The 18,669-nt window shown below is 41.2% G+C and overlaps 1 protein-coding gene across 2 annotated transcripts in view; it reads left to right on the top strand.

Annotated features, from left to right (window-relative positions):
* The first annotated feature begins 10,188 nt into the window (after positions 1-10,188).
* Positions 10,189-18,669, top strand: part of LOC139392654 (transcription initiation factor TFIID subunit 6-like) — a 65,950-nt gene continuing 57,469 nt past the window's right edge. The window contains exon 1 of one of the 2 annotated variants that reach the window (XM_071140794.1): positions 10,189-10,393. The gene's annotated coding sequence lies outside the window, so the exon portion shown is untranslated. Of the gene's footprint in view, positions 10,394-16,733; positions 16,758-18,669 lie in introns of those variants that run through there. The other variant, XM_071140795.1, reaches the window with a different exon arrangement.

Raw genomic sequence — 18,669 nt, forward strand, 5'->3', positions numbered from 1 at the left:
ACCATCATGGGTCCCAAAGTGGTATCCTGTCCCATACTAAAAGGACAACGTTTTCATGAAATGCATGCAGGGTCAACGTCTCAGTAATGCATTTGCAGTCAAGACACCATGGCTCTTTCAATGAGTTTTTCTTCCATTCCTAAAACCCATCTCCTTGCCTTGCTCAACCATATTGGCCATCTGAAATGTATGAAAGAAGATGTACTCATGGACCAAGAACACGCCATCTTGTAACAAATGCTATGGTTATCCCAGTGGAGAAGTCACAGCCCAGTAACAGTATCTAAGGAGGGCTCAGCTTGACAATGGGTAAATTGGAAGTAAGTCAGAACATGCCTTGTTGCTAGGCTCGGCATGGTCTATGACAAGGTCTGCCATAAGGTGGGAAATGATGTACAACTGGAAAAAACAGGACGAAAAACTAAATAAATAACTTTTTATTTTATTTTTCTTGGGACATTACAAAATCACACAAACAAAATGATCACAGATTAAACACTAATCTGCTCACAAAGACAACACACAATTGTATATTTAGGCACATTCACTCAGACTTACATGGTGACACTAAAGAGGCCAATTGAAATCGGGCGACACAGTGTATTTCTAGGGAGTTTTTCCATCCACCGTGCTTCTACACCTGCATTGCTTGCTGTTTGGGGTTTTAGGCTGGGTTTCTGTACAGCACTTTGATATATCAGCTGATGTACGAAGGGCTATATAAATACATTTGATTTGATTTGATTTATGACTACTCAACACAGTGTACTTACAAATCTGAATAACCATTGTAGGCCTTGTCATCCTGGGTTCTACGCATGGGTTCTACTGGTCGGCAGGCAGCTGGGAGTCCATCAAGCACCTGGAGGGGAAAGATCAGGGTCAGAATACATTCAACGTATTGTTTCCTCTTCCTTGCTACCCAACAAAGAACCCTTTGGTTGGAAAGGTTCTACCTGAAAAAAGTTTTTATACAGGGACAGCCGGAGAACAATCATTTTAGGTAGTGTTAGCAGTTGATGGTATTCTTTAATAATACAGACCCCAAAGCAAATCAGGGGGAGCAAAATAGGTTTATTCAAAGAGAACAAATCATAGTTGTTATGCGGGGAAGTAGATGGTCATTCTTCCCTGTTCTCAGTGATTCTCCACAGAACAAAGTGACAGGATGTTGACCAATTGGAATTCCTTGCAATAAAACTGGGCCAATGGCCAAATAATAAGTATCCTGTTTCAGGCTCAATGTATAGACAATTCGGACCAATGAGAACTTGCCACATGTATCTGAGTCCTGGACTGAAATTCCTCCCGTGTCTCTGACCATTTAAATCATTATTTCCCTATTACAGAAAAATAACTATTTCCATTATTCATTAATTCCCTCTTGACCTTTAGTCCTCTGTGTTGTGTATATATCTTAAAATATTTTTACACAAGCCGCTTTAAGTTAGTAGGAGATTTTCCCAATGAAGATGTATCTGGGCACAGAGTTCCTGTCAGGGTCCAGTGTGGCCACGCAGCTGCTCACAAAGACCCTAAGCCTGGTGTGGTGAGCAACCCTGACCAACGCCTCCCTGTTGATTTGGATCTCCCAGGAAGTAGACTCCAGACCAATGTTCCATCTAATTTTTTTACAGCACTGAGCAAATTTAAAGGACTGCTGAGTGCAAACTTGAAAGGTGAATGTTTACTGTGAATTCCGAGGCTGTACTGTACCCGCATAGGAAGTTACAGTTAACAGTGGCTATGTAGGCTACTGTGGCTATTTGGTCATAATGTAGGTCTACCAGATTGGGCTACCATCAAAAACAATGGAGAAAATGCATCCTATAAACATTTTTACATGTAAATAGCTGTTCTATCATTCAGCCTACAGTAGCAGCCAATGTGTGGTGTTTAATGTAGGCCTACATTCAAACATGCAGGGCTTGACATTAACCTGTTTATCCACTTGTCCTTCAGACAAGATGACTGAACATGTTGTGTTTGATGCAAGAAGCCACTTTACAAAATGAAATGCATTATTCTCATACCATTATTACAGCGAATCAGACAAATCACACCACCCTCTGCCTATTGGCTACTTAGTTTTTTCAAGCCAGTCTCAAAATATAACACTACCCCTTTAAGACAAAAAAAAAAAGCTCTTTACCTGACTCGCTTTTCAAATATGTATAGAAATGTACATGTTTTGTGCTCTTGTAGGAAGCAATCACTCCCCTATTGCTGACTACAAATGACCTATGACTGGGCTAATAACTCAAATAAATGTATATAGCCCTTCTTACATCAGCTGATATATCAAAGTGCTGTACAGAAACCCAGCCTAAAACCCCAAACAGCAAGCAATGCAGGTGTAGAAGCATGGTGGTTAGGAAAAACTCCCTAGAAAGGCCAAAACCTAGGAAGAAACCTAGAGAGGAACCAGGCTATGAGGGGTGGCCAGTCCTCTTCTGGCTGTGCCGGGTGGAGATTATAACAGAACATGGCCAAGATGTTCAAATGTTCATAAATGACCCGCATGGTCAAATAATAGTAATCACAGTGCACAGTGAACTCACTAACTAGTAAAGGATATGAACTAAATGTGCACACGTGGCCACATGCACTCACGACTGCTTATGTTGTAAACACAATCCAGTTAAAAGTAATATGGCACAGATCCATGGCAATGGTCTATTTGCATATAGGCCTACTGCAGCTCTGATTGTTTATGCCACACCGGTCTGTGTAGAGTATGGGCTGAGTAGTGCGTGTCAATGCAATAGAGTCCTACTCCGAAGAGATCGGCTTACAACAAAATCTCCTGCATAGTCACCTCCAGAGTGGCACAGCTGTCTAAGTCACAGCATTGCCGTGCTAGAAGCGTCATTACAGACCCAGGGACGATCCCAGGCTGTGTTACAGCCGGCTGCAACCGGGAGACCCATGAGGCAGCGCACAATTGGCCCAGCGTTGTCTGGGTTAAGCGAGCAGTGTATCAAGAACCCGGGTTGTGTTTCAGAGGACGCATGCCTCTCCCGAGTCCATAAGGGAGTTGCAGCGATGGGACAAGACTGTAAATACCAATTGGATATCACGATATTGGGGGGGAAAAGGGGTAAAAAAAAAAGTTTAAAAAAAATTATAAACAAAAAATACAATTATTGCAGTTCGTTTTGTTGCATTAAAAGTGGCTAATATTGCATTGATTCAATCACAATTGCCACAGTAAAGTGAAACGTTAATAGGGAAAACTCTAGAACAAGCATTTGAGTTAAGAATTAACATACCAGACGAGGATGACCACGCGCTGCTGCCGAGGTCTACGATTAGTCACCACCCCAAAACGCAACACGAGGTTGAAGAAGACAAAGGAACCTCAATGCTACGGTTGAGTAGGGCCACTCAAGGACATGTCTCCCTTACACTTCTTTGGTTACTACATGATTCCTCCGTATGTGTTATTTCATAGTTTTGATGTCTTCACTATTATTCTACAATGTAGAAAATAATACAAATAAAGAAAAACCCTTGATTGAGTAGGTGTGTCCAAACTTTTGACTGCTACAGTATGTGAAGATCTATGATGCACATGACTGGGAAATGATCACTGCCCAATGGCTATTTTAGCATGTAAATCTTGGTGGGGCAAAGTAAAAAAATATATATAAAAAGGTATATATTTGCATGCCAGCAAAGCCACTAAACAATACATGAATTGCACGATAACAGTGAGAAACAGTTAGGCCTATATAAAGCTGTCCCAACAGCATAGCTTTCTCTTCAGCACCATGGAGTGAATCCTTACCACTGCTACACCTGGCTATCAGCAGAGCCTTGTCTTGCAGCAAAACAGTTAATTAAGCCTCATTTACTTCCTTTAAAAAAAACATAGCTGACTTGCTTAAATAAATGTGGTTTCAACTGACAATTGAGATGTACACGCTGTGGCACATTGGGACGACAAGCGGATAAGAGGGAATCCGTAATTTAGATAAAGACATTAATGAGCGAGCTAAGAAAGACGTAGTCAATATAACTATTTGTTCAGCGCTTTTGAAATGTACAGCGACAGAATTCAGAACATGGGCTTTTCTTACAGTATTCTCCCTGTACACCAAGTCAGAACCGTTGGATAAATAAAGGGGGCACAAACATAGACAATGAAAGCTCTTACAATATTCGTTGATGACATTTCTCTAAAACAGTAGGGTGAGGCACATAGGCTACTAACAGCTTAGTACACAACATACGCTTTGTATTACTTTCTTAGCTACAGTATACATATCTCCTTTGCATATTACATAATTTATGCAGCAGCACACAATACATTATTGGACTCACCTTGTTGTGCTGTGTTCGCTTGAACAGGAAAGTGGGCCGGCGGTCCTTCTTGTGGGCAAGTTTTGTCATCAAATTTCGTCATCAAAGTCTGGCATTCTCTGGATTTATGATGCTTTCAAAGACAACTGGGAACTCTGAAAAAAACAATGTCGAATCATGACGTTAGTGATCTTCAGGTCGGAGCTCTAGAAAGAGGTCCGAGTTCTCGACTTGGAATTCAGAGTTGGAGGACCGTTCAAAACATATTTTTCCAGTTTGAGTTAGTTTTTTTTTCTTCTTCCCCCCGGAGTTCCCAGTTGTCTTGAACTTGCTGAGATTTCCCAATTCCGAGTTTCCAGTCGTTTTGAACGTGGTAGAAGTCATGCTGGATTGACAGCATGGCCAATATATCCAACCTTTTCTGGCCCATGGTGTAGCATGGGAATGTTTATCCTTTTAAGCTTGGAAAAGAGACCCTTAAAGTAGCAGACTTGGACCAAACACCCTCTCCACTGAATAGCAGGTTAGTGATTGCTTCGCAATGCTTGGAGTTAGCTACTGATTCGTTCCAAACCACTCAATGTTGAATCTGCAATTTCAAACTTGTTGCGTAATGTTTATGTCCAATGGCCGATGAGCACCGATATGTTTTATATATAATTTATCTTCATATGACAAGGATTTGCAAGTAGATTGCCGACTTGATGCATGATGACTGCTTGTCTAGCTACGATTTTGAAAGTATGATGTTGACATGATCAGTACAATCAAAGCTACAACGTGAATTTACATAATTTTATCTGTGGCCAATGACCTTGAGTCTTCTTGGATGGGTAATTCTTATGCAAATCTATGGCAGCACCCAAGGGGCTTGAATTTTCGAGGTCTCACTGTAGACTTTGCGGTGACATAGTGTCCCCGTGAGCCAATCAAGGTGTAACTAGAGAACATTACCAAACCTCTATGTGGCATATTTTCCGCTGGCTGTCCCACCACCACAGAAAGCGCTGAGCTAGCCTGAAACACCTGCATTTTGGAGCTGCCTTACGAAAGCAAAAAAAATACCATGTTTGTATGCAGCTTTATTAACTCACATTTACCCGTGTACCCAGACCATCATTTATACAAACTTGTCCCCTGCGCTCCATAAAATCTTTAACCACTAAACTATTGTCATCTGTGATATTGCTGCCTCACAAGCGGTTACGCACATTTACATCTCCACACTTTATCTCCTTATCACCTGAACTGGATTTCACAAGTATGTTTCATTCATTGGGGCGGCAGGTATCCTAGTGGTTAGAGCATTGGGCTAGTAACCGAAAGGTTGCAAGATCAAACCCCCGAGCTGACAAGGTGAAAATTTGTCGTTCTGCCCCTGAACAAGGGCGTTAACACACTGTTCCTAGGCCGTCATTGAAAATAAGAATTTGTTCTTAACTGACTGCCTATTTAAATAAAGGTTAAAAAAAATATATATATATATATATACATACAGAAATGGGCATAAAATGATTATTGTAATTAAACAATGTGATATTACCCCCTTCTCCACAAATCTCCACTGCCACACATTCATGTTCTTTTAAACCATGAATTGCTTTATGTGCTACAACTTATTTGATAAATATAGCACACCCATCACCTGAACCTTCTATTTTATCACTTCTCACTGAGATAAACCCAGGTATAATATAATCCAATTGAGGTTTAAGAAATGTTTCTTGTAATCACACACCATGTCCGGTAAAACATCTAAATCATGTATAAACTTAAATTCCTTTCCATTGGCTTTCAAACTCCTAGCGTTCCATTGGACAACAAGGAACACCATAACACTATGTATTATCCTGATCATTTGCCATTCGGTTCCAGCAACCGATGTATCACCTCTACCGTAACTTCAGAAATCCCCAGAATGTCTTTGGCTGCCTTCACTACTTATTTTATTTGTGCAGTCCTGCTCTTATGTGTTGCAGTCATATTGATTGCCCTACACATAAAGGCCAAGAAGTCAACACGATCTACTACCATGGTTCTCTGTTATCGATAATTTATGCTTGCATATCACATTAACAATGTTGAGCTGAGATTCCACTGGCGTCCTCGGAGAGACCACTATCCATGTTGTATCTAGAGTATTTTGAACACTTGGTTTGTTATTCACTTTCCGAACAGCCTCAGCATAGGATACATTGTAATGTTGTATCTGTGCGCTTCCATGGCTTTCTGTTGTACTTCACATCCTCCATATGCTGCACTGTTCTCCGTCACAACATTTAACTTTAGCATCAGGCTCACATTTCCCATACTTGTGATCAGTGGCAATGCGTCATTCATGCAGAGCTCCACCTGTTTAGCTGGCATATTATTTTGGCATTAAAACAAGTCGCATATCACTTTGCAAACAATGTAAAAAAAATAATTGAGTTAATAAAGCTGCATACAGACATGGTCTCTTTTTAGCTTTCTTGAATAAGGCAACTCCAAAATGCAGGTGTTTCAGCCTAGCTCAGTGCTTTCTGTGGTGGTGGGGCAGCCAGTGGAAAATACGGTGCATAGGGGTTGGTCATTTTCTCTAGTTGCGTCGTGATTGGCTCAGTGTTCTGTCACTCATGAGGACACTACGTCACCACAAAATCTACAGGTAGAGCTAGAAAATTCAAGCCCCTTGGGGACTGCCATAGACTTACATTAGAAGTGCCCATCCAAGAAGGTTCAAGGTCATTGGCCATAGATAAAATTGTCAAATCACATTATATCTAGATTTGATTGGACTGATCATGTCAACATCATACTTTCAAAACCTTAGCTAGCAAGCAGTCATCCTCATGCATCAAGTCAGCAATCTACTGGATAGATTAAAACATATTGGTGCTCATCGGCCATTGGACATAAACATTACAAGTTGGAAATCGCAAATCCAACAATGAGTGCTAAGGCGCCACTACAGCCCCGGGTTCGATCCCTGACTGTGTCACAGCCGGCTGTGACCGAGAGACCCATGAGGCGGCGCAGAATTGGCCCAGTGTCGTCGGATTAGGGGAGGGTTTGGCCGGCCGGGATGTCTTTGTCTCATTGTGTTATAGCAACTCCTTGTGGCGGCCAGAAGCCTGCAAGCTGACTTCGGTCATCAGTTCGAAAGTGTTTCCTCCGACACATTGGTGCAGCTGGGTTCCCGGGTTGAGCGAGCAGTGTGTCAAGAAGCATTGCGGCTTGGCTCTCGACCTGCGCCGAGTCCGTAGGGGAGTTGCAGCAATGAGACAAGATGGTAACTACCAACTGTCTATCACGAAAAAGGGGATAAGGCCATGGACCAGAAAAGTTTGAATACATTGGCAAGTCATCCATATCAGCTATGTTTTCTAAAATGGCAAATTATGAGGCTGAATGAACTGTTTCGCTGCCAGACAAGGCTCCGCTGATAGCCAGGTGTAGCGGTGGTAAGGATTCAGCTTTATGTAGGCCCTAACAGTTTGTGGCCACCGTTTGCCACCATATAGTGCAATGAATGTATTGTATAGTGTTGTGTTGTGTTGGCATGATTCCCATTTTTTTGTATGCCACCAAGATTTACATGCTAAAATCACCACTGCTTGTGATCCCTACCACACTTTGCACATCTCATTTTACCTTTGCACACCGAGTGATCCTAGCTGCACCCTATTCTGCAGGTTCCCTTCAAATTGTAACAGTACAGTTGCAGTGTCTAATCGACTGCCACTCTTTTTTGCTTTTGATCCCTTTCACATCAATAACTTGTCCTCCTTTCTGGGAAGCCTCAACTTCTTCCATGATCATTTCCAATGACATCCCAACAATTACTCTCATTTTAGACATAGGTGAAATGTCACATTCCCAGTGCTAACTCCCATTTTGTGAGTTCAATCTCAAAACATTCTCCTGCTGAATTTCACTGTTTGCAATGATCAGTTCCTTCCCATAAGGATGCCAAATCGCTGGGTTAATCACCCCAATCTCTTCCCTAATTGCTTTTGTAAAATGCAATGGCTGAAAGTACTTACTTCCTGTTTCTGGGAACTACCTGTTACGCCTCTATGAAGAGGGAACACAACACCCTGCTACAACTCAACTCTCCGTGAAGCGAAAGAGGTATGGACTGTAGGTGTGAGTAAGGATGACAAAAGGCAGAGAATTTACCGCTTACTAGGAATTGTTTCCTTCACACGGTAAAAGGGGCTGGACGGAACCAAAGCAAAGTAAATATCAAAGCCCCCTCTCCTATCTTACCTGCCTAACCACTACTTACCTAATTTAGCACCACTTGGTGCCCTAACCAAAATACAGGGGATGGTCCGCCCAGGTCTTACCTAGTGTGCCTAGACAGTGAATATACTACGGGTATATGTATGCCCGCGGGCATCTTGCCTAAGCACTCCCTAGGTGCCTTCCCCTTACCCCCTGGGAACAAATGAAACAATTTCACTAACAAACAAAGGACATCAAATAAGCTCTATCTGATAATGCAACAAACTAACACAGTACAGACCAACTGCCTGTATCACTCTCAGAAACAACAAACATAATGGCCATCAGCCTCCTCTCTCTCAGCCATGATCTCTCTAAATCACAATCAATCTTTCTGCAATCTCTCTTCTGAACAGAACACTGGCTTTCATATAGCTTCAGAAGGAATGGGTAATTGGAGACAGCTGCGTCTTGACGAGGGGCGGGGTCAGCTCTCCAATTAGCCATGGAGTCGACCAATCAGCTGCTTGAGGGATTTCAGGAAGCATTTTCCTGAAATACACACATGCAAATAAACAAACTACAACACAGAAACTGGGGAACATAACACTACCTTAACTGTGGAACTTTCTACTCCAACTCTTCGTCTAGAGTGGTCTTGTGCTTTACAGGTCTATTCTCAACAGGTGTAAATAGTTTTATCATCATTATCAATTGCCCTAATGCTACCATCTGACCTATCTGCCATGCCAACCCTAGTCACAGTACAGTTGTGCCAAATAAACAAAGATAGAGCTTGTTACCGCCCGCCGAAATCGCAGTTATGTTTTCTGGACCTTGCATCTGATTGGTCAATATATTTCATGTTATCGGTGACGTTCCAGGTTGTCTTTTTTGTAATCGTGTAATCGTGTTTGCGCTTGGATAAGTGTTCTCATGGACCACATCCATATGATATAGGAAGCAAGATTTGTGACCTGTTGCCACGAGAAAAGGGCAACCAGTGAGGAACACACACCATTGTAAATACAACCCATATTTATGCTTATTTATTTTATCTTGTGTCCTTTACCATTTGTACATTGTTAAAACACTATATATATATATATATATATATATATATATATATATATATATATATATATATATGACATTTGTAATGTCTTTATTGTTTTGAAACTTCTGTATGTGTAATGTTTACTGTTCATTTTTATTGTTTATTTCACTTTATATATTCACTTTATATATTATCTACCTCACTTGCTTTGGCAATGTTAACACATGTTTCCCATGCCAATAAAGCCCTTTAATTGAATTATAGGGGTCTTCTGAGCTGTGCAGCGCGACTGCAATAAAGACAACCTGTAACAGACCTGTGGTTTAAGTTAGGTTTGCATTGTAGGAACAAGGATAGGGCAAACGGCTGGTAAATATGGAAGCCATTCAGAACTAGCCGATTGATAAAAACATCCAACTAATCCTTACAGATGTGTAGTGTGAAATATTCAACACAAAAAAAAGTTGCATTAAAGTGTTACGAAATCCTTATGTATACTATATTTTACAATAAGACCAGCTTCATAAAACTGTATACCACTATAGATACAAATGTAACACGCTTCAAAATAGAGGATGTCACTTCATTCACGTAAACATGTTTGGACCTTGAAAGGTAAAACAAAATGGCGGATTTTCAGAAAACGGGGTCAGAGCTACAGACCATACAGCAGTTAAAATAAACCTGCAAATGAATATATACTGTAATGATCGAGATTTGCAAAGAAGCCATTGTCGCACATTTTAAAAGGATTTGTTTCTTTTTAATTCGTTTAACTTTCTCCTGTTGGTGTTTAACGGCCGTATTTGTAGCTTTACAAAGGTAAGAGCGCTATGCTAGGCTAATCAACTTGGCTTTCTAGCATTAGCGAACGTCAGCTAACTGTTAGCCAGCTAGTAAATCAACAAAATGCACCAAGTTGTCTGGCTTGCACGCTGTATAGAAATGGTTAAAATTACACACTTTGGAGAGTTTGCTGTATGTGTTGCTTTTGGTTCTGATTAGTAAGTAGTTCGCTAGCTAATGATCTCAGACCGGATAAACTACTGGAATGGTCTCGTTAGCTGGCAACTACTAACTAGCCAGCAAGTTTACATTTCGATGACTACCGTTTGCTCTCAGAGTTTGAAATAAGAAACGCGCATGTTATTACTAGGCTGTTGATCCTATGCTATGGAAAGTAGAAAACACATACGTTAAAAGCTTTTGTGCATTCAAACAGAATGAGGGAAGATCAGGGTGCATTCATTACCTCTTGCAACGGAAACAGTTCACCGTTCAAGAACGAAACGGAGGGACCTACCGGAATTTGTCAAATGGAAACTCTCCTTTCTGTTGCAAAATGGTTTCCGTTTGAAGTAAACGGGTTCTGTTGCAAAACTTTGGCAACAATCGGCATAATGAATACGCCCTTACTGCTGGTTCTTTCAGCCATTCATAGGGGGGGAAATAATCGGTTTTGGGATAAACGCCGAAAATAGGTTTACACAGGCTTAGGAGATCGTACACGTTATGATCTGAGATAATAAGAATCAGTTAACATGAGCTTTATGAATTATGAAGCGTGTGTGTTTTTTCCGATTACATAAATGCTTAAATTTACAAAAAGTGACTAGCTCATGAAAATGACCATAGAACAAACCGTATAAGATCTCCTAAACTCTCTCCTATCGTGCGACGTCATGTTTCCCCCTGCATGTAATCTTGCATTTCTCCACTATCCATTCGTGAATTGCCAGAAACCTAACATTAGATACTGGGACATGGCCTGGATTCAGAGGCATGCTTTGTGTTCAAAACAAGATGAGTCGTTTTTGAATGAATTAGAACAGTAAGCTTTCTTTCTAATATGCATTTTGAAGTTATAAATAACATATACATTAGAACTCAAATAATAAAACAGACAGTTCCCAACTCTGTACAACATAGCTATAGGGAGAGTGCACGCTAGCGCCCTCTACTGAGTAACATTAGAATGACACCTGATGTGATTCAATTATATATTATGGTAAGTGTAACTTCTGTATAGCACTTTGACATCGGCTGATGTAAAAAAGGCTTTATAAATACATTTGATTGATTAATTGAAACGTGCATGCTCAGGCTGTTCTGGACCAAACCAGCTCGTGCGATGACTGTCGCTGGCTGCGCCTAAGCTCTCTCGAGAGGCGTGCAACTTTCCTTAGAAGGTTTGGTGAGACAGAAGTTCACTTTCCTCCCGTGGGTGCCTGTACCTTGGTGGAGTCTGAGTTTCAGGATACGAGGGTGGATCTGGGTTCGTAATCGAATCACATGGATCTGTACTCCCAGCATGGCGATATAGTGCTGGCTGATATGTCGGTGTCCTTCACTGTTACATAGGACTCGTGTTCGGATGACGACGTGGTTTCTCTGGCTGGTTAACTTTTTTTTCTGAGACTGTGATGGAGGGTTTGGCTTTGGGGCAGCCACACATCCTTGATACGGATGTAGCAGGGGAATCCTGAGCTTCTAGCGCGTCTCTCATTGAGCTATGTCACCAAGCGGCTGCACGCTTGTCAGTGGAGTGGCCGTCCTCCCTGCATGGCGGAAGGCATTCAGGTTTGGTGGGGAATATCTGCTATCGGTCAAGCACCGCTTGCCTCTTTTTCCAGACTTCGTCGATGAGCTTAAGATGACCTGGGCCCAGCCGCATTCAGCCAAGCTGATGTTGAATGGGTAGTCCCACGTTATGAATATGGAGGAGGTGGGGCTTGTCTTCGTGGATGGGAAGCTAGCTGGCTACTTAGCCCCTTTGGCGAACCCCAACCCATTTTTCACTAGTTTTCTAACTGCTAGTGCCATTTTAGAATTGGTTAGCCTTGGCTATAACCCTAAACATCAGAATCATTAAGCACATGCCTTCTTACCAAACAGATGTTGTGTCCGTGCATCACCATGCAGTGTTCAATGTGGAATTGTTCATCCGTTTATACAATTCTAAAGAACAGGTAGAATAAACGAAATTGAATACTGTGTTCCACGATATAATAGAACAAATTGATATTCCGGTTTCAATAAATTAATCTTAAATGGCACTTTCTTTTTCATTGACTGAATATATGCGCTCTATATGGGGAAATGTAGCAATTAGGATTTATCTTGCCTATAAATTAGTCATTGTTGCAATTTGTTGGCATATAGATAAATGCGTGCATTCTTTTCCAGTGCTGGCCTTGTGTTTTAAAAATCTATTTTTTCCCATTCAAGTACTAAAAAAAAAAAATCCTGTGAGTACTCGAACAATGAAAATAAATGTAAAAATGCTCCCAGATATGCGAAATGTTCGGCAGGGTTGATGTAGCTCTTTTGATCCCGTTTTGATCTCGAGCAGCCACGTGAACCATGTAGATCTGAAGGAAAGAAAATCATTGGTGGAGCCTCCGGACAGAGCACAGAAAGTTAAATGTATTGAACTAACTTATTAGAAAAGTAGTCCTTTGCACTCGTTTCTCAATTCCTGAAAAGAATGCATCAGTAAATCGTATTCCTGCAACTATCAGAAGAAGTAATGCCTCTTCTTGTGCGCGCGCCTGTGTGTGGTTGTGTAGCCAGTTAGCATGCCTAAACAGTCATTTCTAAAGGCTTTTCCCAAAAACCTTACCAATTAAAAGTTGATTGCAAAGTAGGCCTACCTAGCAGAATGAAATCATGATGATTTGTATCAATCATGTGGGCATTTGTTTTGTAAACTCTCCCATCCTATGAAGCACCGCTACAGAAACAGTGCTACCAAACACAACGCTCTCTTGCTGGTGCACAATTGAATTAAAGGGCAACTACAACTTATTTGTCACATGCGCAGAGTACAGGTGTAGACTTTACCACAAAATGCTTACTTACGAGTCAATTTCCCAACAATACAATTCAAAAGTAAGAAAATTAACAAATAAAAAAATAGTAACACAATAAAATAACAATGAGGCTATATACAAGGAATGCTGGTACCAAGTCAGTGTACTCAGGTACGAGGTAGTTGGTGTGATTGAGGTATATAGGCGTATGTCGAGTGTCACTAAAAATCTAAATGTGTTTTTGGGCAGAAATGCCTTCTGGAACATGTGAAGTTTCATGTGCCTTAATAACAAACTTGTATGCCATCTGTAAATACAAATACAATTGTTAAATTACGAGCCTAGTTGGTTTAGCCACAGAAAAAGGCAGGAACCTTCCTGCTAGCCATGATTGGCTGAGATAATGAGTAGGCTGGACATGCCGAGAGATGAGTTTGGATTTGTCTGCCGTGTAGCATGCTTCTGTCTATTTGAGCTGGTCAGTATGTGTAGTAGGTAATCATCTCTATCGTGGCTTAAAAAAAAAGTTATCACGTATTAAAACTGCATAAGTGTTGCTCTCCACTTTCTGGAGGACCGAGTTTTGAAATCAGTGGAAATAGAGTATGATAGCTAAGGAGATGGAGAAAACCTGTCTCCAGGTTACGTCTTCAAACTAAGGGCAACCATGGCATCTGGGGCAGAGGGAGAAGCATCCATTCATGTACGATAGTCTAACTGGTAGGAGTGGGTGGTATACCGGTATGAATGTGAATACTGGTATGACGTTGTGCCATGGTATGGATTTTGCCGTATCGTGCATATCCTAATAAACTAATAAATGTATGAAATAAGACGTTTTTTTGTTTTTTTCACAAATTTTCAGTTGAGTCATACAGCCTAGTGGGCTAGTTCAAATTGTTTCTTTCACTAAGAACACAGCCTTTTTTAGCAAATAAAAACAACTAGAAGCATGGACGTTACACACAATCGGCCTGCCAATCAAAGTCAACAAACAAGCATCCGCAACTGCAGAGTAAGCAAACATTTAGTGAAGTAAACTCCTTTCGTTAGCAAAAGTGTCCAAAAATCAAGCGCAAAAGTGTAAGCAAGCATTGAGGATGACTGAAGACAAGGAAAATAACGCTATTGAGGTTGATTTGCAGGACAACAAAGAATTGGTTCGAAGAAAGAGGGCTTCTGTTGTTTGGAACTGGTTTGGCTTTAAGATATCCGACCTCGACCAACAAACAGTACTGTGTAAGTTATCAGTGCATTGTGCTAGGCAAAGGTGGAAACACCAGCAACCTTTTTCACCACCTGAAAACCCTGCGTGTGCACGAATATGAGGAATCTACCAGAATGCGTGCAACAAACCCCCTGGAGCAAGTCCCAAGACATCTTCAAGCCAGACCCACATTCCGCTATCACTCAAGGCATCATTTGTTAGTGGTATTCCCTATGACAAGAAGAGCAAGAAGTGGAATGAGATAACGAGTGCAATTATGTATCACATAGCGAAAGACATGGAACCAATTCAAACTGTGGAGAAAGACGGTTTCACAAAGTTGATTCGAACTCCAGACCCAAGATACGAGATCCCGAGCCATAAATACTTCAGCAAAACATGTCTGCCAGAACGCAATACAGAATGTCGGGACAGAGTTGCCAATTAAATCCTTTAACGCTGCATTTCTTCTCTACCACTGCCGAATTATGGTCATGCCGGAACACAGAGCCATACATTAGCCTCACAATTCATTACAATGACGACAACTGGAAGCTGCAAAGCAAATGCCTCTTATTTCTCAGACCAACACATCAGAGAAATAATTGCAGCTGGGCTGGGGGAGGCACTTTCATCCTGGGGCTTGAAAGAGTCGCGTCAAGTATGTATGACTACCGACAGCGAATCGAACATGGTCACAGCATTGAAATTGAAATGCATTGAAACAAATGCACAATTGAAATTGAAATTGAAACAAATGCACAAGACTAGGTTTTTTCGGACACAGGCTACACATTGCTATTGGTAAGTTTCAACGTCCAAAACACACAGAGCTAGGTAGAAAAATAACGTAACTTAAAAACAACAACTTAAAATGCAAAAAGCTATTGTATTCCTTATCTCCTCTGTTTGAAGTTATAGCTGACTACACTGCCTGATCATTCTTATACTTTAAGCCGAATATATACAGCTATCCAAATATATCATATTTGTAAATGTGTGCAATATCCAAACATTACATTGTTTTTATTTCTAATTGATACATTAGCCTGTGGTTTCAATATATGAATCTATCTTCTCTCTTTTAATAATAAATAGCCTACTCAATAAATTATCCCGTTTTCTAAAGCAATATAGCTCTCTTAAACAGTTGAATGTACATCTATAGATGGATTCAATTTGTAATTATGTCCAGTATCCATGCTGTAAATTGATGTAATTACAGCAGATGCAATGTTATTTCTATTGAATAATTGTGATTCATATGTAATTATTTTTCACCTTTTTATTTTTCAGAGAAGAGTTTCCAAAACGAACCTCGGGTTTCCCAGACTAGAGGAGTGTCCAAAACGAACCTCTGGTTTCCCAGTGTGCAAGAAAGTGGTCAGCACATTTTTCTATAGTTGGAAGCAGCAGAAGGCCCTGATAAGTGCACAGGATAAACTGAGTCTGCCCCTCTACAAGCTCATCACGGAATCCCCGACAAGGTGGGGTTCTCACCTGCAGATGATAGAAATAGTCCTGGAGCAGGAAAAGGCCAACCTACAAGTCCTGGCAGCAGACAAAAAAACACGACACCTTGCACCCTCCTGACAAGACATTGAGGTCTTTGAATCTATCACGGCAGCACTTAAGCCCCTCCAGGAGAGACATACGTGAGTGTGTCCTATCTGAAGCCTGTTCAATATGGAGGTTCTGAAATTAAATGATGGCGAAGCCAACCTGACCCGAGAGATTAAGATGAGGGTCCTCAATTACCTGAATGACAAATACACCAACCCTGAAACAGATGAGCTGCTCACCAATATCTACCTTTCTGGACTCAAGGTTCAAGACCACCTACATGACCACTGAGAAGCTGGTGAAGGTGAGAGCTGCCTCCGAGACAGAAGCCCCCCTCGTATGGGAACACAGTCGTGGGAGACTTCTCTCTTGAAGAGGACTAGAGTGAGAGAGAGAATGAAGCTGCCACTGCTCCACAATCCGCAAAGAAGTCCAAGAAGAGCATTGGGAGCTTCTTTAAGAAAAGCAGTAGTGCACCTGCCTTAAGAATCTTAAGAACCCAGAGACAGGTCACGGAGCGATAGCTGGACAGCTACACTCTGATGATGGCAGCAGACAGTCAGGCTGATCCTTTGGAGTGGTGGCGAGTTCACGCTTCCCACAAGTGAGTTGTCTGGCAAAGAAATACTTATACATCCCTGCCACAAGTTTGCCCTTTGAGTTGGCATTTAGCGGTGGGGGCAATGTGGTCACATGCCACAGGACAACTTTGAAGCCAGAAACTGTCAATAGGCTGGTGTTCCTGGCATGGAAGTTGTGAAGAGGGAGGCAGTGAATTGTTACATGTTGAACTGAGAAACATACAGACTGGTTATTTTTTTAAGAAGTTAGTTTGAAAAGGTTTACAATTTGAATTCATAATGACCAGTGTTATGCTGAAAAAAGACTGCACTTCCTTTATTTGGCAGGAAAAAGTAAAATAAATAAATAAAAAGGTTTTACTTTAAAAAAAAAAGTTTAATTTGACTGTTATATAGCTTTGTTTATGTTTCATGTTGGCACAGGTTTACCACAGAAGTAAAAAAGAAAAAAGTGCAATGCCCCCTTTCTGTTTCTCTAAGGTTAAAAGCAATATTTTGTAATTTATTTACTTTGAAGGGCTCATAAAATGTCAAATAAATAACAGTATATTGTATCGTCTGGACAGTGGAAAATATCGTGATATGAATTTTTGTTCATATCGCCCACCCCTACCAGCTGGCAATATTTTCAGATATTGCACGTTTATAATTTTGTCACTTTCATTTCAAGTTAAAGTGTGCTATTAGCTAGCTAATGTTACGTGTATGATCTGTGTAGTAATATTACTCGTATCAGAGCCATTTGGTTAGCTACCTGCAGATTCATGCAGGGTAGTAATGTCATGAGTTGGGATTATGGTTCATTGTTTACCTAGCTAGCTAGCTACATATCTTAACAAAAGACTCCACAATGCGAGCAACCATTTCAATAATATGTTCATGATGTCACTACGACAACTGTTGATAGATGTAGCTGGTAAATTCGCTCTGGCTATCTACTCCGACTTCAGAGCACAGAATAACTGACGAATATACGAACGCTCAACAAACATTGAATATGTCCCTTGTCAGTAAACGTTGGTCAAAAAGCGTAATTCAATTGTTGCCAGCAGCACAGTTGCAGTCACCAACACTCTGGATAACATAAAAACAGCTTAACCAGCTCTGCTAGGGTGAATAAAATGGTCAGAGTGAGCTGTTCTCACATTTGTCTGGAAATAGCTAGCAAGCTAGCCAAATTTAGCCAGTTAGCTTGGGTGCTTGACTGCTGTTGTTAGGACAAAACGATCGGATCAACCCTACTCCTCTTCCAGAGTGTACAGTGTGTGCTCGGAGCGCTCCTTAAAGAGATGGGTGGGGCTAAAGCTTAAGAGGGTGTGAAGGATGCTGAATGGGTGTAGACAAAGAAGAGCACTCAAGTATGTGTACCAAAACATTCAAAGGCCATTTTCTCAAAAGTGAGGTTAAAAGTTTATCAACTTTCAAAGCAGAATTACTTTCCCATTGTTCCTCAACTGTAGTGTATGGTATACCATTTTCTTTCAATGTAAAAAAACACAATTGGGGTAGAAGCTGTTCAGGAGCATTTTGGTCCTAGACTTGGCGCTCCGGTACCGCTTGCCGTAGCAGAGAGAAGACACTTTGACTTGGGTGCCTTGCAGTCGGATGCTGAGCAGTTGCCATGCCAATACGGAATGCTGCCAGTCAAGATGCTCTCAATGTTGCAGCTGTATAACCTTTTGAGGATCTGAGGGCCCATGCCAAATCTTTTCAGCCTCCTGAGGGGAAAGAGACATTCTCGTGCCCTCTTCACTACTGTGAAGCTCTTGACTGTCTCCACTACAGCTGATGTGAATGGAGGTGTGCTCGCCCTCCTTTTCCTGTAGTACACGATCAGATCCTTTGTCTTGCTGACGTTGAGGTAGCGTTTGTTATCCTTGCACCACACAGCCTATAGGGAGGAGGTCAGAGACTTGGCAGTCTCATCATGATCAG

Source organism: Oncorhynchus clarkii, chromosome 33 (genome assembly GCF_045791955.1).
Source record: "Oncorhynchus clarkii lewisi isolate Uvic-CL-2024 chromosome 33, UVic_Ocla_1.0, whole genome shotgun sequence".
NCBI classification, from domain to species: domain Eukaryota; kingdom Metazoa; phylum Chordata; class Actinopteri; order Salmoniformes; family Salmonidae; genus Oncorhynchus; species Oncorhynchus clarkii.